The sequence below is a fragment of the Schistocerca nitens genome, chromosome 6 (assembly GCF_023898315.1).
Source record: "Schistocerca nitens isolate TAMUIC-IGC-003100 chromosome 6, iqSchNite1.1, whole genome shotgun sequence".
Taxonomy (NCBI): domain Eukaryota; kingdom Metazoa; phylum Arthropoda; class Insecta; order Orthoptera; family Acrididae; genus Schistocerca; species Schistocerca nitens.
Window position 1 is genome coordinate 392368439 of NC_064619.1, and position 21063 is coordinate 392389501.

Here is a 21063-nt window from a genome sequence, read left to right on the forward strand (position 1 = left end):
CAACTGTACCAAAAGTCATATTAAGCTCATCACCTTCGTGGCACTGGTATTCAATATCCTTGTAATGCCCTCCTGTCTCTAGCTGTAAATGTAGTTTTTCTTGTACGGTTGTGTTTAGCAGACGAAGTTTTACTTTGGACTTCGCTTTATGACATTCCAATAGATACAACTACTTTAGATTTCCCACGCAGTTTCACGACTGTTTCCCGGGTGCGTAAATCAAGCAGACGGCGACAGTTTGCCTTGGGTTCCGATATGGCGGCAGATCAACCGAATAACCACGACGGTCGCAGACGTACACGGCTGCCTTGCTGGTTTATTGTTTGCTAACTGTGTACCCACAGAATAATTGTGACACATTGTCAGTTTCTTCAAGCGCACGTGCGCAAATCAGCCTGAAGAACCAATAATTGTTTAGCATACCGGACCAACGTCTCGTTAACCGTGGACATCTCTGTAACGTACAACGCTGCTACCTTGGGTGTTTATAAACTGTCTTTATTTCAGACTGACTCTTCGTGCATCATCACATAAGACTGGACACCTCTTACGAAAGGATATTCTCGAATTATCATTGTGGAATTTGATTTCTTTTCCGAGCCTAGGTAACACTCTGTTACACTTTTATGTAGGAAGTCTTTGAACTGCTCATCTCAGCTGCAGACTTTCGCAGAATTACTACGACCCAGCTTGAAATCGAGACTACTTTGAATGGACGGCAGATGATAAGTTGTTTGTTGTTGTCAGTAATATTATGTTTGTTTCATGGGTCATTCACTGCTGAGAAGCATCGAACAACTGATTCAGCGCGCACATACTGCCAGAAGATCCTGCTTGAGGATACTGACTTCTGTTCAAGTTGCAGTAATATGAGCGCCTCATATTCGACAACTACCGCTTTTTTTTAACTTTGCCAGGCCACAATCGTGAAGGAACCCGAGGTAGCGAGCAGGTGACATCCCGTTGCCGAGTCATAGGCATAAGGCATTGCCCACGAGCGTCACTTTAGACCGAAACTTTTCCATTCCACACTATTGAACACTGACTATCGAAATTTGTGTTCATTTTGCACGGGATGAACTCTTCTGTTAATTCATAGTCTTGGGTTAAAACTCGTTGTTTTCGTACTTTGCGATGCTCTTATGTGTAACAAACAAGCTATTTCCAAAGAAGGCAGTTATGTCGAAGGTATATTATCGTCTTAAGTGAGTCCGACACATTCTTTCTGAACACCACTCCAGATTGACGAGTTGTTCCTACAGGCTTGAACATGATCAGTTTTTAACATTTTGTCGATTGCGCTTCCTCTAGGAACACGTACTCACTTGTGACCGAGAGGTACTGGAAAAAGAAGCTTTTACGATTTTGCACAATCCACGTCCCTCTTATCAGTGTGTCTGCTCTATTACAAGACACACTTGGTGGTAAAGCTCGTGCGCAGGTAACTGATATGCTTTACTGCTTAAAATAACACAAGCATTTCTGTGTCGGTGGTGTAAGTGAATGAGTCTTTCTACCATTTAAAGACAGCAGGTCATTTGCTCAAAAATCATGAAATATTAAAAGTTTATTGGAGAGACATGCTTAGAATTTACTAAGTTTAAGGCAATTAGAAGACCTAGAATCTGTTAAAATTAATTTTAGAGGTATTTTCATCATTTCAAGCTTATTTGTGTTTAAACGCCCCCATGCTCCCACGACGAACGGCAAAAGCCTCATCATCATGATGGCAATAAATCGTATCCTAATATGTCTGTCATCAGACGATAGCTATTGTTCGGAAAATTACATCAACAGACAATCATAACTTCGATGAAAAGGAGGTTTTTTTCTCTTATCCACTGCTGTCTCGTGTCTTGTGAAGTCAGTTATTTGCTTGCTTTATAAAGCGATTGTTGGTTGTAACAATAAGCGGAAGTGAACTCGATGGTTACAATCTAGAAAACTGTGAAAAATGTTGTGGATCAACAGAGAACCCATTTCATTCATTTTATGCATTTCTAAGGAACTGAAACTAAACGACTTGGCGCAGTGGTGAGAAGACAGTGGACACATATTCGGAAGAATTCTGATTCCAATGTCCCTTCGGCTATCCAGAATTAGATTTTTCGTGATATCGATAAACAGCTCTATGTGAATGCTCGGACGTCTGCTTTGAGAAGCCATGGCCGATTTCCTTCCCATCCTTCCCCAACTAGAATTTATGCTCTGCGTCTAACGTCTATGTCGAAGAGACGTTAAATCCCAATTTTCCTTCCTTGGTGTAACTAGGGCCTCCCGTCTGGTAGACCGTTCGCCGAGTGCAAGTCTTTCGATTTGACGCCACTTCGACGACTTGAGCGTCGATGGGGATGAAATGGATGAAATGATGATGATTAGGACAACGCAACACCCAGTCCCTGAGCGGAGAAAATCTCCGACTCAGCCGGGAATCGAACCCGGGCGCTTAGGATTGACATTCCGTCGCGCTGACCACTTTTTTTTTTTTTTTTTTTTTTTTTTTTTTTTTTTTTTGTAATAATCTCATTTTGTTCGCTATAGTTCGTTGCAATTGTTCGTGGCGGACGTCCCCTGACGCCCGTTGAGTTCATTATTGATCCATTCACTCAGTTTTTTTTATTGCGGAGGGCAGCTAACCCTCTGACCGAAGACGCTGAGTTACCGTGCCGGCTCGTTCAGCTATCAGGGGCGGACTCTTTCCTTGGTAACTGAAGGCGACAAACAATACTTGAAACAGCAGTAGCTAGTAACGAACGGCCCTTAGACTCGGCGAAAAGGAAAAGAGCCCATAACATACAGCTGTAAGTTAGACTGGGAAGGCGTCCAGCGACAACGAGGGATCGAGTGACACAATGCGATGAGACGTCACTCAATGAGTAGCAACGTCGCGACATCCCGGCAGCAACGGCGCGTACATCTCTTCCAGAACATGCAGTCACACGAGCTGTGGCTATAAAATACAGGACTGATGCTGTCACAGAGTACGTGCATATGCGTCAGAGATGAACGACCAATATATGTGAAGCGTGAGGTACATCAATGTGGTATCTCTGGTGTCTATTGGTAAATCAGTGTGGCCGTGGCCTTCGTTTGTCTAAGAGCTGTTATTTTGTTTTGTCGGAAACGTCAGTAAGTGTAATAATACATCAACGAATTGTCGTGCAGTTTCACATGAAACTTGGAATAACTGCTACTGAAAGCTGTCTTTTACTAAAAGAAATGTAAGGCAAAGACTGTTTTCAGTGGTTCAAGCGTTTCCAAGATGCCCGAGAAGACGCTGAAGATGACTCGAGCCCGGGACGCTGTTCTACATCGAAAACGGATGAAAATATCGAATAAGAAGGTAATCTCATTCGATCTAACCGTCGGTTGAATATTCGATCGATTGCTGTAACTATAGGAATTTACGAAGAATGTGTTAGGCAAATTTTACATGACCAATTTAACGTGAGAAAAATGAGTGCGAAACTTGTGCCGGAAATTCTCACGACCGAAAAAAAAAAAAAAAGCTGCTCGTGAAAATGTTTGTACTGACACTTTGAATACGATTGAAGAAGATCCTGCACTCGGAAAGAGTGATAATGTGTGACGCATCTTATTTTTTCACTTATGATCCAGAAACCAAGCGCCAATCCATGTATTGCAAGGACTCATCTTCACCAAGGGCGAAAAAAGCTCGAATAAGCAAATGAAGATTTAAAGTGAAAATAACGTTTTTTTTCGATATTCTTGAAATTGTATGTCCTCACTTGGTTTCTGAAGATCAAATTGTTAATCAACATTACTACCTTGAGGTTCTTTCTCAACTCAGTCAGAAAATAAGAAAAAAAATTCCCGAATTATGGAAGAACAAGTCACGGTTTCTATATCAAGATAACGTAACGGTTCATACAACATAGTCTGTTGGGAGAGTTCTAGCGAAGTAAAGCATCGCAGTGTTAGACCACCCACGTGTTTCTCCTGACCTAGCAACGTGTGACTTGTATCTATTCCCCAGGGTAAAATCTGCAAGAAAAGGAACACGACTTCAATACGCTAAAGTATTGAAAGGAAAACCGGCACGCGTCATCAAGGAGCTCACAGAGGAAGACCTCCAGCGCTGTTTCTATCAACAGAAAATTCATATAGAGCGTTGTAGGGATAGAGGAGAGGAGTGTATTGAGCGTGACAGTAACTAAATACACACTTTTTTTTTAATAATGTGTTTTACAGCAATAGTCTCGTTATTTTATAGGCACACCTCGCAACAATGAATTTTTTGTGCCTCCAGTAGTTTCCTCCCCACAATTAGATGATGATAAGAAAATAAAAGTAAAAACATGCTACTGTAATGCAGCCTCTAGGATCGCATTATTAACCACGAACATTCGAATAAATCCGCAGCCGACTTTAACAACATGGGAATAGTGAAACTCGATCCCAGGCTGAACGTCTTAAATACTGGATGGACCGGCAACAGTAATCAGGAGTTCTCAAAATGTTTCAGAAATGTTTCAGTGCTGCAGAACATCATCTGAGCACCCAGCTACATAGAGCTGTACGAAACAGGACGTCCAACACGAGGACATTGGCTTGTACAAATAAGGCCAATCTTTTGTTTGATTCAGTTGAAGCATGGTACGCAAGAAGTTCAAACCTATTTTGTTTATTTAATCATTCCTGACCTCAACAGTCTTCCCACACTACCTTACACTGTCAGAACGCACGAGATCTGTTTACCGCTGCTTTTGTGTGCGTAACCCATTCGAGCCACGCGAGCAGGAAAACAGAAAACAGCGAGTCTTCTGTAAAGGAGGCTATCTATCTCGGCGGGGGACCTCTCCGGCTTGTCCTGGAAGTTCAAACACAGATAAAAATAGCCGGCCTGCCGCGAAAGGCAAACATCCAGAGCTGACTCCGGAAAACAACACGTCACTCTCGAACAAACGCCAAACAGACGTGTATGCGGAAAGGGAAATACCGTATCGCGGTCTGCGACTGTCACCCAAATCTCCAGTCCCCTCGTTACAGGTACTGATTTTACACGGGAGATGTGGGTCATTAGTTGACGTACTCGACCCTTATCAGTGAGAGTTTATCTGCAAATTTTGGTACAAACGACCTTCATTCAGTTTCCCTCAATTTTCTTAAATTTATTCAATTACTACATTGTAGCCTGTTACCTATAATTCAAACACAGGCTGCATTCATTCTTATGCAAAGTTTTACTATCAACAGCAATTTTATTCATATACATCGGCAGCTACTGATACAGCTATATTTTTTCTCGACACGTCCTAATTGCACATAAAGTGCCCGAACTGATATTCCAACACATTCTAAACTCTCTCATTAACCGTCTCCAAGTCCTTCTTGTAGCAAAAGTATCGATAACCCATATACATGTCTGTAGCGAATATGACAATTAGGTGATCAGTCAAGGTATTCTGACTAATCCTGGGGGTTAATGTTGTATTTGGGACACTTTAAAACGCTTCCGCTCATTGTTTGCTAAAAGAAGAGGAAGAAGGTCTAATACTTAATTAGGCACAATACACATTGCTGACTATTAAAGTTTTTCTCAAGCACACAAATATTTGTTAAAATTGCAACGGCAAAGGAGAAACATGTGACAGAAGTCAAGACTCCTACCACCTCCAGCCAGTCACTATGCGTACATGCTTTCTAATGAACAGGACGTGGATATATTTCCTTCCAGCATTTTAAGTTATAAAAAGCATTACGTAAGTCCTGTGCATTCATAAACGTGGTAGAATGCTAGTCACTTAATAGTGAAGATGTCTATGTTTTCGTAATTTTTTTAACTTCCTGTTGTCTGTTTTTAGTGATTAGTAAGACCGAAAAGAGGGAAGGAAGAGGAGAAATGGGGATGTGAAGCACGGGACGCACCTGACATATCTATCAAACTTTTCTTTAAGTGTGAGCGTAAGAAAGGCGAGCTTAATTTACAGAAATTTCAGTGTATTGCGAGAAGAATGAAAGTAGCGAGAGATGGTCATCCAGGCACTCGGTTATGAAACGCCGGTTTCCATCGGTCGATCATTCTCTCTCCCATATTACCGAGCCCGCTGCTGAATCGCGGAACAAAAGCGGAGAAAAAGCTTCACTTTAATGCTGTGCAGCGTTCCTTTCTGGCCTCCTCCATATCGTTATCAAGTTGGCTGTACCGGATAAAACTCTGTTGCATTCGTTGATAACTCTATACAATAGTAAATGTGTTACACTACATGAGAAACTGTACTTCAAAATGCAGATTATTGAGTGTGATGTAGACCCTACATCCTCCAAGTTTTCTTGCCTGAAGTGTAAGTTATTTGTTTTGCAAGCATTGGCTTACTACGTAATAAAAAAAGAGCTTCTTTATTCGAAATTGTAGTTCCGTAGCCCACTCATAGCCCTTTAAAAAGGTATTAGCAAAAATGTGGAGCAGGTACTTTTTATAATAAACGGACTTACCATGGGGCCCGTCCTGGCTCTCAACAGGCCTAGAGATCCGTAAAAGAAAGCGGGAATTTGTGGGGATGGATTAGAAGCTTAGATAAACAGTTGTGGATCGTGATGGTAGAGCGCCGCCCAGTGGCAGGCACAGAAATCCGCGTTCAACTGGACTAAGGAGTAGCAAGAAATTAGTGCATAGAAACTGGCTAATGTAGTAGCAACCCTGAAAAAATTTCATTCTTTTACTATTACGTAACGCTAGCAGAGCTCTTTTTTTGTAACTAGGCAACTGGCTACATTGTAACATAAAAAAAAGAATAAAGTCAGAAGGCATAAGCATCCGTTGCTGAAAGACCGCTACACACGTATTACGAATCCATGGAAGTCTCATATCAAAATATACTGTGAACCAAAAGTCATGGAAAGGCACCAGATGTGATATCGGCCATCGGCTCCTAAAACCTATGCGCTTCATTGCTCCCCTGTCGGGACTAGTGCAGCGAAATAAGTAATTCCGAATACGAAAAATGCAGGAATGAGACAAGCTATATTTTAATATCAATTAAATAGAACAGCGCATTACAGTACGCAGTTAAGGTAATGCTACAGAGTATAGAAAGCACTGTCACAGAGGCATATTACACTCCGTGCAGTACACTTCGCCGCAGCCACATTCACATACGAAATACAGTGTTCATATATACCTACACCCCCCCCCCTCCCCTCTTTTGAACAGATGTTTCGGATGTCACTTTTACAAGTCAAACCACATTGTGTCACTCTTACGAAATTTCTCTTTGTTCACAGGTTTGTTAGTACATAAGCGAACATCTCTTCTGTGCATAAATAATCTACTTCATTTTCCCTTGCTCTAAGTGATCCCTCATCAAATGGTGCTCTAAATCGAAGTGTTTGGTTCTGCCACTAGTAACATTATTTTTGGTTAAGTTTATAGCTCCCTTGTTGTCAAAGACTATCTTGGTGGGATTCATACTGATATTAGGCTCTACATCATTTACTAGAATCCTGATCCACAATGCTACTTGAAATGTGTGTGACAGAACCACGCACTCAGATTCTACGGCGCTCAAGGTTACCGTTTTCTGTCTTTTTACAGGACCGGGATATAAGACCTCCCATTAATCTAAAACAACTTCCAGTAATGGAATGTCTGCTCTCCAACTCACGTCTATAATCCCCTTCACTATAGCCCTCGAGTTTTATATTTCTCTTTGTACAATATCTTAATTTACAGTCTGTTGTTCTGATTTGATATCTAAATATACTTTTAACTGCTTTCCAGTGTTCCTCTCTTGGGCTTTTGCGGGATCTGATTACAATATTTGTGGCGAAAGCAATATCAGGCCTTAATATTTGTGACAAATACAAAATGTTTCCTACTGCCTCTAAATATTGTTATTTTCATTGCACTCTACATCTTCTTCATTGTTTGTTAACTTGGCTTCTGGTTCCATCGGTGTAGAAATGGGTTTATAGTCACTCAAGCCAAACTTTTTCAAAATTTTCTTTGTCTATGACAATTGATTTATGCATAACTCTTTTGTCTTCTTATTTTCAAAAATCTTCACACCCAAGTCATTACTGTTAAACATGGCTTTTAACGGTCTCTTAAAATTGTTCATCTGTGCTTCATCTTTAGTTAGAGTGGAGGAATCCTCCACCCATGGAGCCATTATTGTGACCTCTTCTTTACTTCTTCTGTAATAGAAACCACGATCTGCCTTGGACTGCTTCAACTCATCTTTAGCAAGGTTCCGTGCAGACGTCTGTTCCAGCATCGGCCACTCTGTTTCAGTCCATAAATACTTTTCTTCAATCGCCAAATCTACCCATTTTCTAGACGAGTTTTTGTAGGTTCTTCCAGTGGGATCCCATATATTTTTTCATCTAATTTCCCACTTACGGAAGCTGTCTTCACATCCATTTTCTTTTACCGCTGGCGAGAACGTTTCCCCGTAGTCTATCCCTTCTTTTTGTAAGCATCCCTTGACTGCAAGTCATGCCTTATATTTTGGTGTTGCACTCTCAGTGTTTTTTACGCTAGACACCCACCGTGATTGTAATGGTTTTTTCCTTTCTGACATTCCAACCCATTCGAAAGTTACATTTTCATAAAATGACTCTAATTCTCTTTCCATAGCTTCTCTCTATTGCTGAGAATTCGGACGACTCAGAGGCTCTTCAACTGTTGCGGATCCATCATTAAGAGTTTGGGCTATATACACCTCATAATCAGGGTGTTCTTTATGTTTCGATACACGAGAAGAACGTCTCAGAATATTTTCTTCCTCTTCTTCATCCTTCATCCTTTAGAACTTTATCTTCATAGAATGTACAGTATCTATGTTTCTTTGCCATCTTCTTCCTCTTCTTTATTTTGTTTCTTTTCCAGAATTAGCATTTCTTGAACTTGACGACGTTAATGAAGTGACTGTACTCTCTTGATGATCCTATTTTGTTTAGTTTTTATTACTCTCAAGGAATACATCATCTCTACTAGTCAGCATCTTCTTACTTGTTGGATTCATGAGTCGGTAACCCTTTACACTTTTCCTTTGGTGGCATTCCGATACGATGTCATCTATCTTCTGTAGCTGTAACACTTGACTGGTTTCTCCTTTTTTTTCTTCGAATAAAGTGCTGTAGCTGTTTCCTTCTCCGAATGAAGACGCACTTTTCACGTTCTGCAGGATCTTCACTTTTATGCTGTCTCCCGTAATCGGTATTCCGAACTTTCTAACCCCATGATCATGAATGCATATTTATCGGGCAGACCTACTAGCAATAATGTGTCTACCCATTCATCGGCAATCTCGAACTCAATGTTCCTTAGTTGATTACATGTGGATATTATCTTGTTATTGACATACTCGCCCAAGTTCTTGCAGTTATCCAGCCGAGTGATTCTAAGTTAACGGAGTACTCCGACTTTTCTTGTAAGACCACCGTCTTCATATGCGCTCTGTAACTTGTCTCAAATTTCTTTTGCCGTCACAGCTTTCTCTAAGTGTACATAGCTCACTGGATCAGTCAATAGTATCAGACTGGATCTTGCCTTCCGATGCTTATTTGCGTAATTTGGCTCAGTGGGCTTCAGTGTACCATTCAGACGCCTCATAAATCGTTCAGGTGTAAGTATTCTTCCACAGCAAAATTCCATGTAGCGTGGTTCTCGCGACCCACAAGTCTCTCTATTTGCGATATTTTGACGCATTCATTTTCGCAATTACTTTTACTGGTGGCACAGACAGTATTAAACTATGCCGAAGTATTCTGTCATGTAGAAGTAAATATCGTCGAAATAGTCCTGGAAGTGTGTAGTAAAAGCTATCGGGATGAGACGATTTCGGCATAGTAACAAACCATTTACGCTATACGACCTATTAGAGAAGGGATAGGGAAAAATCGACTGAGGCCCATCTGAACGGCTCTTCACAGCGTCGTGGACGCACTCCTGGTCGGAATACTATCGAAATCTAAATTAAGATTGCCGAATTACAATTTGAAGCCAAGACTTTGTAGCTTGTTCGTTTCTTTTGCCTTCGGAGGGATCGAAATGAAAGAAATACGTAAGTTCTGCCTGTCACCGTCTTCCCTAATAGCAGGTTATAAGAACCTTACCTGATGATCTACTGCTGACTTTGATGGCAGGCATATCGACTACTGATTGAAATTAATTGCCTAATGAAGAGAACCGGGGAAGACTACAGACCAGTAACAGACAGCTCAAAGAAAAGAAAATATATTCTCGTTAACACATTGAAATGCGAGGCAGCCTCGATACAAATAGGTGGTAACTAGCCAGTCCACAATTTCTCACTACACAGGCGATCGGCAGGCTTGCTGTGGGCCAAGCCACAATGACAAGAAAGATACAAAAATCGAACAAAGACAACGATAAGTATTCCAGCCGCTAGAGAAAGTTTTGATGCAGATTAACAGAGATGAACTCCAGAATTCGAATCACAAGTTACGGTAAAGATCCGTGAGTGGAAACGCATAGCGAGCACACGCCCAGGGCCAGCACGACAATGACTCAGCACTGATAAAACCGGGAGGCTAATCTCTCGCGATTCAAATCCAATATTAATATTTTAAACGCGGTCGGCTTTGTTATGGGCGTTCGCCTTGAATTGACACGATCAAAACAGAGCGTAATGGTGTCTGTCTGCCTCCATGGGGGGTGGAAACGAACACGTGTAGCTCATAATGGTGTCCACTGCCGCACGACTACTGGTCACGAAATAAAGCCTACAACGTACTGCCACGAACTGAGCCTACCGAGCACTGCCACGAACTGAAGATGAGAGAGCGACTCTCAGCAGTTTTGTAATCTCTGATCCTCGCACGGTGTATGCTTCCTCCGACGGCAAGAGCACCCTGCTGCCAATGAGCGAGGTCGGCAATACCGACGGTCGCTTAGACTTTCAGCCGAGGGGCTGTTCGGCCCGCCCCCGCACTGGATGACTTTACTGGGATGGCGCCAGGCGTCTGGCAGTCGGAGAGGCCGGCGTCCCTCCCCGCTACCGTCGAGGATTTTTTAAACCAACGGCCACTGGATCTTCTGCGCTTCTACTCCATTTTGGCGAATTTATGAATTAAATGTCTGATAAACCCAGAAATTTCTCTGTCCCCACCATCTGATATTTCTGTATTCAGGCAAGCTATCTGTGCTATCTGCTACCATAAACTCGTAAACTGTGATTGGAACAGCAGTTTTAATTTTATTTCAGACCCTCTCCTTGTATAGGATTGGACTGGACCGCTACAAAGACTTCGACACGTACTTTAAACGTCTCTAGAAAGTCTCTGTGTTACATCCTTCGTTATATGAGCGCAGTGCTCCACTGCAATGCCGTACCGATCGTTTGTTTCAAAGGTCGCCTCGAAATCCAGCTCCAAATACGCCATTAACAGAAATAGTAAAACTCTGGAAACACGCTAAATAACACAGGGAATCCTCCAAACCGTACAGTACGTCACAAAAACTGATGATTGTCTGACTAAAGTTAACTTACAAACGCACTCAAGAACGTGCTAGAGTATAAAAGATTCAGATCAGAAGCTGGATTTCTGAACTGTAATAAGACTTGCAAGGAGTCGACTGAAATTGCGTGCGGTAGCTTATAGGCTGGTTGTTAACAAGGGAACGAGAACTGGAGCGAGATTCCTTGTTAGCCAAGTCATGACGGCATTTTCCTTGTTCCAATCGACACACATCTAAACGGAACGATCTCAGCTTCGTTAGTGAATGTCGCTGGCGTTATCGAAGTATAATTGTGACACGAAGGCTATCTGTGTTTGCTGCTTTTATAACATTCATGGCATTATGACGCCATTTTTTTTAAGTCATCAGCCTTTCGACTGGTTTGGAGCCGTCCCCCGCCTCCTTCTATCTTGCGCTATCTTACATATCTACGTGACTTACTGCCAACGTCCTATATAAGCTGCTAAGTATATTCTGGTTTCTGTCTGCCCCTAGGATTGGTCCCCTCTACGTTCCTTCCAACGCGAAGTTGACTCTTCCTGTATAACTTAGGAGTTGCCTTCTGGTAACGTTGCTCCGCGGACTTCTTTCGTCGCGTTTTCATTTCAGTGCGTAATCTTTACTTATCTTATCTCTCCTCTTAATCTTTTACAGTCTTCTATAGCATAACATTTCAAACGCTTTCCGTTTCTTCTACCCGAATTTCCCGTGCTTTGTTTTTCACGTTCATACCGTTCTGAGCTCGAGGCTATCCTTTAGGAATTGCTTTCTCAATTTCAAATCAATATTTAATGTCAACGGAGCTGTATTATTCACTTTAAGCGGTTTAGGGAAATCACGGAAAACTTAAAATTGGATAGATGTATGGAGATCTGAACCGCCCTCCTCTCGAATGCGGATCCGTGTCGTATCACTCGGCCACCTTGTTCTGTCTTGGCATGAGAATTCTTCCTTTATTTTGATATTAAGCAGTTTGCTTTTCTCATTGAAACTGTTCATCGTCATTTTCGCCTTGCTTGTGTTTATACTTGAGCGATACTGTCTGCTAAGTGTGGTGATCATTCAGTTCGTCAGGTCTTGTAAGCACAGTATTCCTTCTTTTGGCTGGAAGCACAATATCGTCTGCGAATTTGGCGTTGGTATTCTTTATTTATTTCATGCATTCATTACCTTCCCGGCTTGCACTTTTATTTCTCTTATGAAATTTTCTTACACTTTTTTCAGTGCCTCTTCGACATACAAGTTAACGAACGGTGCGGGCCGGCCGCGGTGGCCGTGCGGTTCTGGCGCTGCAGTCCGGAACCGCGTGACTGCTACGGTCGCAGGTTCGAATCCTGCCTCGGGCATGGGTGTGTGTGATGTCCTTAGGTTGGTTAGATTTAAGTAGTTCTAAGTTCTAGGGGACTTATGACCTAAGATGTTGAGTCCCATAGTGCTCAGAGCCATTTGAACAATTTTTTTGAACGGTGCGGATTACCTTCTTCTTCTTCTATATCAAACTCTTCATTCACTTTTGGGATAGATCTTTCCATTGTGTGGGCCTTCACGTACCGCCCATACCCCCATCTAACTGCCCTGTTTCCTGCGCTTAACAGACGTTTCCCTTAAACACTTCCTAACACGAACTTCCTTTCTTTATCTGCTATTTTTATTCTCATTTGGTTCTTGCACACTAATCGCAGAACGGTGAACATTTCATACCACCCGACAGGTTTTAAGCTCTTCTGGGTCCAAAATGGCTCGGTATCATGGTTTTTCAGTATTCGTTCGTTACTAAATTCAAAATTGCTTCTATGGTATATTTTCTGTTTCTGAAAATGACCTTATCTTTATCCCTTATATCTCCAGTTTTACCCTCTCTTCTCTTGTGAATTACTCTGGTCAATGTATACGAGAATGATACGTCGCCATGATCTTTCAGTAGTTGCCACACTTGTTCTCTAGTGTCTTCTCTCTTAATGTGACGACAGTGCAATTACGGAAATCTGATAGATCTCCCTATTTAATACTTACTGATGCCAATTCAAATAACATTCTAGTTGTTATTCTGTACTTCTGAAAGATTTTAGTGGCTTCAAAGGTATATCATCGATTCATGCTCCAATATTAAGTTTAATTTTCTAACACACCGCGTCGATTTTCCTGTGATCATCTCTTTCACGATACCTTTAGATGTCTCTCTCATTCACTCAGTTCTTGCCTGTTTGCAGTTACGGGGGTAATGTCACTCTTAGGCAGCCTGTACTGACTCCTTAAAATGTCATTATTTGGATTCTTAAATTTTCTTCTGGCGTTTTCCTGAATTATTCATGACTTCATTGCCACTGCTTCCGCTGTTCCGATTGTGCCCTGACCGGCCCTATTGCCTTCTATCAGCTCAAGAATTCAGTTATCCACAGTTTTAGTAATTAGTTTTTTGAGTTTTATTACGGCAGTAACTTCCCATTCACGTTTTTGTAAAAAAGCTTTTACAAGGGAGTTGTATAACTTACATAGATTTATTGAACTTAAAGTCAAGAAACACATCAAATAAAGAGTTAAGGGTATTTTGTTGATCTTTTCATTCAAAAAATGGCTCTCAGCACTATGGGACTTAACATCTGGGGTCATCAGTCCCCTAGAACTTAGAACTACTTAAACCTAACTAACCTAAGGACATCACACACATCCATGTCCGAGGCAGGATTCGAACCTGGGACCGTAGCGGTCGCGCGGTTCCAGACTGAAGCGCCTAGAACCGCTCGGTCAATCCGGCCGGCGATCTTTTCATTGAATGATTATCTGCAGTGCTGACTAAAGTTATGTTGGTTCAAAGTCTCTCGTACCTTTTGTTTCGGGTGTGATAAGACAGCCGTCGGTAATCTTCAAATGAAGCGTATAGTCCAAGCTAATTGGCACATTAATTGGCGACGTAGCTAATCTCAGCTGAAAAATGTTATCAGCATGTAAAGGTACATAGAGATTCTACGAACGTCTGATACATCCACATCGGTAACAGAATCGCATTATCCATCGTTCCTATACTTAAGTGACATAGTGCCTTTGAATTTGACAAATCTTTGACGCTTTGTAATGATGAACCTTGGTGACCTTGTGAGAAACTCTGTAATTTTAACCCGGTTCTTTAGGACCACACAAACAGTGCTTCACCACTGCAGCATCTCTTCCGTTTTCTGAGTGTTCCTATGGACAAAGTTACATGCGCCATTAGACCAAATAAAAACACGTATGAGAAAGAAACATGCGCCATAAATTTATACAAGTTTGTTATTATTTCGAAGAACTGATGAAATATTGGCCTGTTACCAAATGTTTTGGGTAGCAAACAGTTAACTGTTTTTCTTCAAACCACGGTCTAGATAGAGTCTAAATATTTGCTGAATTAGCCAAGCGCAATGAAACTCTCAGGGTGAAACCAACGAAATACGTGTGATTTGGTACGAAGATACCGTCGCATAGCCTCATCAAAGAGGACAGCAACAGGTTTAGCACTCAGTGATACAGAGATAATCGAGAACTTAAAAGACAACAAACCTTTCATATCAAATAACTTGCAAGTAAGTAAGTAAGTAAGTAATCCATTCCGTCTCGCAGTAATATAAAAGGTAACAAGATAGTTGCTTAAGAACAGAAAGAATGTAAAAGAGACCGAGGGGATATAATCAACAGATGAAAATTGATTTCTTTATTGACGGTGAGGAGCTATTCAGGGAGAAGTTGAGATTTCGGTTTCGAAAACCAGAAGTAACAGCTGGGAGAGTGGCGTGCTTACTAGTTGTCGTTCTGACCCCAACGCATAAGAAGGAATTTAACAAAGGACTATTACATCACCCATAAATCATACCAAACGCGCAAGTAAACACTGAAGCATAGAAACGACGGCTTTTGCGTTGCTGAACCCGACTAGAATCTTTGTACAGCAAACTATTCCACTCATAAACGTAATTAATATGTTGCGCAGTGCTATTTGTACCAAAAAATTGACGTCAGTGTTTTCAGAACAGACTTCCGTTGTGCAAGGAGATGACAACTATGCCTGTTGCAAAGCTAAAATTAGCGGTGAGAAATGTACTGTGTAGTTTTCAAACTGTTTGTGATGCACGGAACCATAATAGTTACAACGAACGTTACTAATAGTTTTAAAGAAACCGAAATGTATTTGGTCGAATTAAAGACTTATTTGAAGAAATAAGCAGACGGTTCTAGGCGCTTCAGTCTGAAACCGCGCGACCACAACGGTCACAGGTTCGAATCCTACCTCGGGCATGGATGTGTGTGATATCCTTAGGTTAGTTAGGTTTAAGTAGTTCTAAGTTCTAGGGGACTGATGACCTCAGCTGATAAGTCCCATAGCGCTCAGAGCCATTTTTTTGAAGAAATACAGCAACCAGATACTTCCTCAGTAGCTGTCTTCACAGGGAGACAATTATTGAACTGTACGAAATAAAATCGCCATAACTTCTGAACGGTTTGCGTTAGGACGCTCAAAATGCGCGGTTGGCCGCGGGGCATGATGGGAATTAGTATGCGCATACGCACGCGTCTTGTTGTCGGCCACTTCCATTTGATGGGTACGTCAGTAAGCAGACTTGGCGCATCTGGGGGACTGAGAATCCGCATTTCGCGATCGAGAAGTCTCTTAACCATCAACGGGTGACCGTGTAGTGTGCAATGTCCAGTGACGGAATAATCGGTGCGATATTCCTTGATGGCACGGGGACCAACGAACGGTACATTAAGGTTTTGGAAGATGATTTTTCCCCAATATCCAAAGTGACCCTGATGTCGACAAGACGCGGTTCATGCAAGACAGAGCTCGACCTCATAGAAACAGGAAAGTGTTTGATGTCCTGGAGGAGCACTTTGGGGACCGCATTCTGACTTCGGAGTACCCAGAGGCCACTGGCATGGGCCTCGATTGGCTGCCACGTTCTGCGGATCTGAACATATGCGGTTCCTTTTTGTGGGGCTATATTAAAGACAAGGTGTACAGCAATAACTCCAAAACCATTGCTGAGCTGAAAACAGTCATTCAGGAGGTCATCGACGGTCCGACACTTCAGCGGGTCATGCAGAATTTCGCTATTCGTCTGCGCCACATAATCGCCAATGATGTCAGGCATATCGAACGAGTCATAACCTAAATCCGAATATCTATACTGACGTTTACATGTTGAATAAAGTGTGTGGACGTCGTAGTTTGTTACAAATTTTTTTCATATGGTTCAATAATTGTCACTTTGTATGTCAAGATGAATTATCTGCCACTTTCAATTGGCGTGATGCAATACTATCATCGTTAGAACAACGTTTTTTTCGGACTAGAATTTGAATGCTCAGCTACCCTATGCAATATGCAATCCTTTTATCTACCACGTTAGGAGTTCCTTTTCAGCATTTGCAAGTGTAGCACATATACTTCACTGAGCTCTGATCCAGCTCAGCATTCACCAAGTGCCAATTGCTGTCTGTGGAGGGATCGCAACCCATTATTCGTCAAGAGCCGAAACTAGAAAAGTTAGTGATGTTGGGCGCTTGGGTCTGGAGTGAAGTCGCCATTCCAACTCATTCCGAAGCTGTTACATTGGATTCAAGTCGGGACTCCGTGGGCAGACCACTTTATTTCAGGAATATTATTTTCCACAAACTACTGCACTACGGATGCTGCTTTAACACGGGGTCCACTGTCATGCTGATATGATCAAGGTCTCCGAACTGTTCTTCTACTGCACGCAATACACAATGCTGTAAAACGTATTCACATCTTTCTGAATTCTGCCTTTTTAAGTGCGATAATGGGACCACAACTCACCGTGAAAAATACCTCCATACCACAACACCACAGCCTCCACACTTCACTGTCGGAAATGCACATTATGGCGCAAAACGTTCTCCAGCTATTCGCCAAACCCAAACCCTTCCGTCGGATTGTCACAGAGTGGCGTGAGTGACCACTCCACTCGTTTCTAGTTTACCCACTGCCCAGTGGCATAGCTCTTAACTCCACCTCAAGCGTCCTAATCACTGGATCAGTCCCCTAGAACTTAGAACTACTTAAACCTAACTAATCTAAGGACATCACACACATCCATGCCAGAGGCAGGATTCGAACCTGCGACCGTAGCAGTCGCGCGGTTCCAGACTGAAGCGCCTAGAACCGCTCGGCCACACCGGCCGATTACATGAGATCTGTCTGGTCTTGGTTATCTGTGGTTGTTCCTGCTCATTACCACTTCACAATCACGTCACCAATAGTCGACTTGGGCAGCTTTAGAAGGGTGGAAATTTCCGTAATGAATCTGTTATACAGACGACGTCCAATGAGTACTCCACTTCCCAAGCCACTTTTTGAGCTCTCCTGACCTATCCATTCTGTTGTTACTTCTTCTCCCCACCTCCTTTTATACTGGCGGGCCAGCCTCTCGTGACATCTAGTGGACAAAACCGCATCACATTGGTCTCTCCGGATACTTCCGCTCAGATAGTGTATGCGTTTGTTTTTACAGAGCCGGCTCGGTAGCTCAGGGTGTTCGGTAAGAGAGCTGGTTGGACTCTGTAATAAAAAAATTGAATGGACGGATCAACAAACGAACTTGAAAGGATGTCATGAGACGTCCGCAACGACCAAACACCATGGTCAACAACGGAAAAAAGTGGTCAGCGCGACAGAATGTCAATCCTATGGACCCGGGTTCGATTCCCGGCTAGGTCGGAGATTTTATCCGCTCAGGGATTCGGTGTTGTGTTGTCCAAATCATCATTATTTCATCCCCATCGACGCGCAAGTCGCCGAAGTGGCGTCAAATCGAAAAATTTGCACCCTTCGAACAGTCTACCCGACGGGAGGCACTAGTCACACGACATTTACATTTATTTATACCGGAAGAGAATAACTGTCTCTATTAATTAAACGCAAATGCACAATTCGGGGAAAGTAATAAGTAAATGGGCTGTTATTTTACACAGGTCAGCTATATCATTCAAAATGTGGTCGATAAAAAACGTCATAATGATAATGTATAAATGTATTGCACCAGCTGATGATGGGAAACTTCAAAAACGCGTCTCTGTACAAATAAAACTACATAAATAGTAACCGGTTGCTGTATTTCTTAGTAATTTAATCCACGGTTACGGAACTGAACCACCATTACCAAGGCTAAAAACTGCAAAGGGCTTACTGGAGCTGAAAAATACATCGTAAGCAAATTATTATTCTTTTAAAGAATTGGTATATCTTTTAAAGCAATGGTATTTACGTAAAGCATAAGTATGTGCTCTCATTGAGTTAGCTTCTAAGGATAGCGCCGGCGGAAGCACTGGATTCCCTTGTTGTGGTTCCCCCTGTGACACTTCCGTGACGGCTTTGTCTCACGTCACATGCTCAGACACTCCCACTGGGAGACGTCTATTTCTGTATGAGCAGCGAGCCATATTTCCCTCTCGTCGCCGCTGAGGTTCTCCTAGCTCTGATGGTACAGTCGCCGCATGCGTACGCCGTGTGATGGGAAGCGTACACTTAATATCCCATCAGTCAAATACCGACGCATAAAACTCTTTAGAAAATACATTTACTGCTATTGGAAGTGTGAAATATGAATAAAAAGTAGTAAAAATGTCTAAAAATTGTTGAACAATATTTCGATTTTCATGGCTACCATTCTACTATAATACCTCGGAAGTAATCGGTACAGGAGGACACGTAGTGTAGCAATACTATTCATTCCAGTTCCAGCTCCAGCTCAGTTAGCAGACCATCAGTAAACCCGCAACCCCGATTCTTTAAGCAATCATACCCCTAGTAGTATCACCAGAACTGTATCGTACAATGATATAATTATGCAAATACGTTCAGTGGTACAAGTGGATAATTTATGAAAAATGTTATGCGAATAGTTATTAGTTAAGAAGTCATAAATTAAAACGTTATGCCTGATGCATCAGTTTTACTGCATGAACTACGAAAATGTCGTAAGCGATAAACTTTTTTCCTCCCTTCATTTTGTGGGGGTTGTCAACGAGAAAAAGTTCTGTAAATGTTTGAAAGTATGTATAAAGTTTGTTGCAGCTGTAAATGTTTGAAAGTATGTATAAAGTTTGTTGCAGGTCCCTAGGTGCTCACATTCTCAAACACTGGATAAATATAGTCTGAGTAATTTACGCTCCACGAGTTGTGATGCTTCAAGACGTATACACGTTTTCTAACTCTAATGATTGACTTATTGTGTTAAAACTTTAACATAAGATTATAGCTTTTAATGAACAGATTATGACTGAATTTTAATGTTTTTAAATTCAGTCAGTTACTGAATAAAATATTGAAAATCAAATTTCTGTTGCTCTGAAAGCCGTTATATAGGTAACCTTCAACTTGGACCTTGATTCAGGCTTGTTTAGTAATGCAGATGTGTGAGAAGGATTACCTCCGCCTTTCTGAACGAGCCCGAATATCAGTAATTTCACTGTTAGTTGTACGTTTCATAGGGCATATTCCTGATAAATGTTTCATTTCTCCTTATGTAGGTGGGTGCCAACAGAATGTTTTCGCAATCGGAGAAGAAAACTGGTGATTGAAATTTCGTGAGAAGATCCCGTCGCAACGAAAAACGCCTTTTTTTTTAATGATTGCCACTCCAATTCACGTATCATGTCTGTGACACTATCTCCCCTATTTCGCGATAATACAAAACGAGCTGCCCTTCTTTGTACTTTTTCGATGTTATCGGTCAGTCCCACACCGCACAGCAATACTCCAGAATAGGGCGGATAAGCTTAGTGTAAGCAGTCTCTTTGGTAGACTTGTTGCACCTTCTAAGTGTTCTGCCTGTGGTGTCACAGCCAGACACCACACGTGCTAGGTGGTAGCTTAAATCGGCCGCGGTCCTGTAGTACATGTCGGACCCGCGTGTCGCCACTGTGTGATCGCAAACCTAGCGCCACCACAAGGCAGGTCTCGAGAGACTGACTCGAACTCAGCCCAGTTGTACGGACGACAGAGCTAGCGACTAGACGTACGAAGCCTTTCTCTCTCATTAGCCGAGAGACAGAATAGCCTTCAGCTAAGTTAATGGCTACGAACTAGCAAGGCGCCATTAGCCTTACAGTGATTGTAATTAAAGTCTCCTTTGTGCGATGTACCACAATGATTGATTAAAGATAAGTATTATACCAGCTACGTACTTTTCTTCATAGCATTAATTACGTATCCTGTTCCAGTACTTCACGCCCGTCTGCGTTAGTCTAGCGTGCCTTTTAAGCCACCTCTATCTACAAGGTGTTGGCCCAGCTGCCGACACATCACTGCCAATGAATCGCAGTCTTTGGTTTGCTCTACCCACAATATTATCTATGTGATCGTTCCAGTTTAGATTATTTGTAATTGTAATCCCTAAGTATTTAGTTGAATTTACAGCCTTCAGATTTGTGTAGTTTATCGCGTAATCGAAATTTAGCTGATTTCTTTTAGTACTCATGTGAATAACTTCACACTTTGCTTTATTCAGGGTCAATTGCTACGTTTCGCACCATACAGATATCTTATCTAAATCATTTTGCAAGTCGTTTTGATCATCTGATGACTTTACAAGACGGTAAATGACAGCATCATCTCCAAACAA

At 42.0% G+C, this 21063-nt stretch overlaps 1 protein-coding gene across 1 annotated transcript in view; it reads right to left on the reverse strand.

Moving 5' to 3' along the window:
- LOC126263032 (farnesyl pyrophosphate synthase-like) overlaps positions 1-21063 on the reverse strand; it is a 258758-nt gene that overhangs the window by 203540 nt on the left and 34155 nt on the right. The gene's annotated exons all lie outside the window — the stretch shown is intronic.